The sequence below is a fragment of the Lathamus discolor genome, chromosome 6 (assembly GCF_037157495.1).
Source record: "Lathamus discolor isolate bLatDis1 chromosome 6, bLatDis1.hap1, whole genome shotgun sequence".
NCBI lineage: Eukaryota > Metazoa > Chordata > Aves > Psittaciformes > Psittacidae > Lathamus > Lathamus discolor.
In genome coordinates this window covers 15,366,539-15,371,320 of record NC_088889.1, presented here as the reverse complement: position 1 = coordinate 15,371,320, position 4,782 = coordinate 15,366,539, and the positions used below count along the sequence as shown (strand labels likewise).

At 49.3% G+C, this 4,782-nt stretch overlaps 1 long non-coding RNA gene across 1 annotated transcript; it reads left to right on the top strand.

Annotated features, from left to right (window-relative positions):
* Positions 1-204: 204 nt before the first annotated feature.
* LOC136017272 (uncharacterized) lies at positions 205-1,051 on the top strand. The gene is made up of 2 exons (XR_010613878.1): positions 205-275; positions 708-1,051. It is a non-coding gene; the product is annotated as an uncharacterized LOC136017272 (long non-coding RNA).
* Positions 1,052-4,782: the final 3,731 nt, after the last annotated feature.

Here is a 4,782-nt window from a genome sequence, read left to right as displayed (position 1 = left end):
CCTGAGCTAGCTGGTACAGGTGGTCCCTTCCCATTCTCAGTGCCTGAGATGTTGCATCATATGCTGTATTTATCCATCTGTTTGCAATCTTGGGGAGGCTGGTGTGGTTTTAATTAATGAGCAATTGTTTTGGTGGTTGTTTTGCAGTGCCCCAAGCGATTCAACAGGGGTGGGGGATGCTTATAAATAAAACAATTAGTATTACCCAACTTCATTAACATGCAACACCACCATTCCCTCCTCCTGTCCTGCTGCCTCACTGCTGTCTCTACCAGGTGGGTCTGGAAGGGAGAAGATTTGGCAGAGTCCAACTCCCCTGAGCAGTGGCAGTTTGGACTCCCTGGTGTCGCCTAAGGGCTGAGCCTTTCCCTCACCCAGGCTAGAAATAAGATTCATTTCCACAAAACATACAGGAGCCAAATTCTTTTTGAGGGTTTTACTTACCTGTGCACAGAAACTACATAAATTCTGGATTTTTGGGGGAATGAGGCCCAGAGATGGACTTGGGTGCCTAAAGCCAATTTTAGGCAGTTTAGTACCCAAGTTTAAAAAATCTCTCCTGGATGCTCTTGGGTGTTCCCAAGGTGCTGAATGCTTGTGTGCCCATAAGGTGTTGCAGCTGGTCTGTTCCTCATGACCTGCTTCAACTCACCAAGGGTTATTCCCAGGTCTGCTCTTTTACTGCCTTCTTTCTTGTATCTCTGCAGGTAGAAAGGGTCCCTGGAGCCTTGTGTTTTCCCTTCTCTAGAAGATTTTATAATTGCTGCTGCTACAGAACTTTCTTTTTCCCCAATAACCAGAGCAAGGCCATACAAATCAGTGTGCTCAGCCTTGCACCTGATATGAAGATGGAGCCTGTGCCCACCCACTCTGCTTTGCACTGTATTTCAGATTTAATCCATTAGGAGGGTATTACACTGGGAGAAAACTCAGCCTGGTGGCAGGCAGCTTTCGGGGGTCTCCTTCTGCCTCTTCAATGAAAGGATTGTTCATGCTGTAGCTGTAACCTCACAGATTAAAAAAAACAGGGCCTCTGTGTGACTCCCTGGCAGCCCGTTGTTGCTGAGCCTGTGACAGCCCCACTCTGGCAAGTACATTCTGCTTGTCACCTTATAAATGTGTGCAGCTTGTGTCCCCTCTCTGAACCAGGGAATGGCTTTTGTTCCCCGAGGACCAGGCCTCAAAAGGTATTTTAAAATCAAACATCTGAGCCTCTGAGCATGGGGCCATGCTGTGGGACATGGAGCGACTCTGGGAATGCATGACTCGGAGCAGTATGCTGCCAGTGGCATCACTGTCCTTGTCACTGCATGGCTGCAGCCTTCCTCCAGCCCTGGGACATGCAAGATGCAGCCAACTGGCAGCAGTCCAGTGTCCAGTGGTTACAGGCCCTCAGGGTCTGCATCTTTGGGGATGGATGTGGCCAGCCCTGACTCATTCTAAAGGCTAGAGGAAGCAGCAGCAGAGCCCAGCTGGCTTTACTCAATCCAGACAGATTTCCCTGGGTCTTTATCCCTGACCATAGTAACTCACATAAAACCAGGGTTTTGGGGAGAAGCAAGCCATTTGACCACACCACAGAAAGAACCAGACATGCCTCACAGCCACAGTACAGTGCAAAGTAGGACTGCCCCAAGAGACAGCTCTGCTTGACCCTCCACATGCATGTCTCCTCTCTGCAATCTCATGTCTCCTCTGGAAAGAGTGGCAGATACCACCACATCCTGGATTTAGCTGTGAGAAAACAAATCTGGCTGTGAATTGGGTAGGTCCAGTCACTCAGGTCCTCATCAAGGTGTAAGTAGGTGATGTGCAACATCAGCTGGAGGAGATCTGCAGAAACCTGAGGTGTTCAAATGCTGCCACAGCAACTTTTGGGATGTCTTCTGTGGGGGGCAGCTCAGACAATCAGCAAATACCCATGTTCCTTTTCTTCCTTGCAGGTCCCCATCCCAGCACCTCATGTGGTGGGAGGTGCACCATTTTCCAGCCCCTCTTTTACTAGGTGAGGGACCAGGAGGGGATCTCTCCCATAGCACAGGGGGATGTGGGTGACATCAGCTCTCCTGTAGCTCTGCACAGGCAGGAGCGACAGACTGCCATGCTGCAAGAACAAGTGTGAGCTTTGCTTCTGCTTTTAATGAGCCAGTGAGCTGCTGATCGGCAGTGACCAGTGGAGGTGGTTGAGTGCAGGAGGGGCACATGGCTGGAGGGCTGGGCTGCCAAGCGGCTCCTCCGAAGCACGTGCTGATCCAGGGAGAGCACTATAGATTATTTCTCTGTGCGTGCTCGCCTTGCCAAATACAACTATGTAGCAGGAGGTTGCTCTGTTTCTAATTGGGTGATGAAAGCCCTTTTAGGAGGCCAAGACTGAATGGTCAGGAGAAGGGGAGGCAGGAACTGAAATGCAACTGATTCCCGATGCAGCAAGGACCGAGTGGCGAGCACTACCTCTGCTCCTGTGTCAATCTTGGTCCTCCTCGCGGCACAGGATAGAGGCAAGGCTGGCAGAGCTTGGGGCTACACTTAGGAAGAATGGGGTTGTCTCCTGGGAAGGCCTTTGTATTAAAGAATGTGTTTGCTGTACATTATATTATATTATATTCATATTAGGCTTTCTAAGAAACAAAACAAATCAAAATAAGCATGCAAACAAACAAAAACCCAAACCAACAAACAAACAAAAAAACCCCAAAAAAACCCCACACCACATGAAAAAAGACCTGATCGGAGCAACAATTTTAAACAAGCAAAAACTTCCCTGTTTCAGGGCAAACCTTCCATTTCAGTATAGGCAAATCTTCAATTCCAACAAGAAAGTATTCTGTTTCTATAATAGAGGCATTGCTGACTGCCCCCAACATGTCCTGCCTGGGGGAAGAAGGCAGCATGGATCCTGCAGACAGTGGATGAGCAAGAAGAACCTCAGCCTGACAGATGAGATGGAGCAGTCTGGGGGCCTGGAGCACGTGGTGAGCACAGGGCTGAGCACAGGTGCTCCTGAAGACTCAGTGACTTTAAAGCCATTTCCATAACACTCCTCCTACCACACACCCCCTCTTCCCTATGCAGTTTGCAATGCTGCCATGGGTACCCTATCTCTCTGGGGTGAGAACGAGAGACTCCTGGAAACAAGAGCTGTGATCCTCCCTCTTAACAATGCATTTCTCCTTAAAGGGAGAATAAAATGCCCTTAGCCCCACTGCCTTGGGGGTCTCAAGTGTTGTGCAATAGCCCTGTGCTGCAGCAAAGCCCCTGCTGTCATTACACATTTGGTCCATTTGCTGTGTTTTCATAGGAGGGGAGAAGGGATCCATGTACATGCAAGATACAGGGGAATGAAGTGATGGAATAATTCACTTAGTATTGGGACATTCATGAGTCACCTTCCTCTTCCCCTCCCCTCCAAGATAGATGTCATAATGGAGACTAACCCTGCACTAATCTCCACATAACATATGTGATATGTTTACTTATTTCTTTCCTCTGTCTTCCCTGCTCTGCAATGTAAATAGTCATCTGTGCCTCTTCTAGATGCTGGTGCATGGTCTCACCAGTAGGAAATACATTATCATCCAATAAAACCAAATTCTTGGTGGCAGTGATGATGGTTTATTGATTTTGGCTCTGTTGCATTCACGGATGGAAATAGAATCTGGCAGTTAGCTCATGTCTTACAACCCAGACTACACCATTCACTTCAGCTTGCTGAATGCTGCACTTTGGAGATGGTATCTGCTCCCCAAAAGAAAGTTTCCAGGGTTGTGGCTGGATTCATTTAAGGCTGCAGTCAACATTGATTAAAAGCAAATACATCATGGGGACCCTTACTTCCTAATGGAGAGCTACCTCTGGGATAGAGACCTCCAGGGCACATCTCCAGCCCTGGAGTGATGTGTCCACCCCGGTAAACATACACACCAGGAAGCTTGCAAGCCAACCCAAACAAATACTGCAGAGCAGCCTGAAAAGTCCTGACCCATGGAAACTTCCTGGGTCCAAGGGTCTTTGCAGCTGGAGAGGATGTCCTCGCTCACAGCTGCGGTGGCTGTTCCCGTCCCAGCCCTTCCCTTTCCCTGCCCACCCTGACCCCATATGAAGCCATGGGGCTCTGGGAAGTGGCCTGGGAGACCCAGTGTGCCTCCTTCCCAGGGCTTAGTGCTGGGCTCTTCCACTTGCTGGCCAGTATTCAGCAGGCAGAGCCTGTGCTGGAGCAGGGTTTCCAGCTGAGCCCACGCACTTGCACTGTGGGAAGAGCTGAGACCTCTGTGGTTGGTTTGTGTTTCAGAAGCCACTTGTGTGTGGAAGCCTCTTGGCCAGGCACCTCTAGCTTTGCAGAAACACCTTTTCTTCTTTTTTTTTTTGGTTGCTTGTTTGTTTCTCACTGATTCTCCAAGAAGAAAAAAGGAACCCCAGGAGCTACCAGCAGACTCAACAGCACGCTCAGGGCTCAGCAGATATTGATGGCTTTTGCGCAGGGTGAAGATTGATGAAGTTAATGACCGAATCACCTTGACTTGCCGAAGGAGCTATTTTGGGGGCTGTTTTGAGCCCCTATAAAAAAGCCCCTGGCTTATAAAAGAAGAGCCACATGTGTTCCCTGAATCCCCAACCTTTCTCTGCTCCTCAGGTCCACAGCTTCCTTGGAAATGCACCCCTGGGACTGAATAGAATCAGGCCAGAGTAGTCACTTCTGCTCCGCCATCTTCACCCTGCTAACCCTGAGGGCAACCATTTCCTGCTGGTATTGCACTTTGGGTTGTGTCATCCCCAGGGGACATG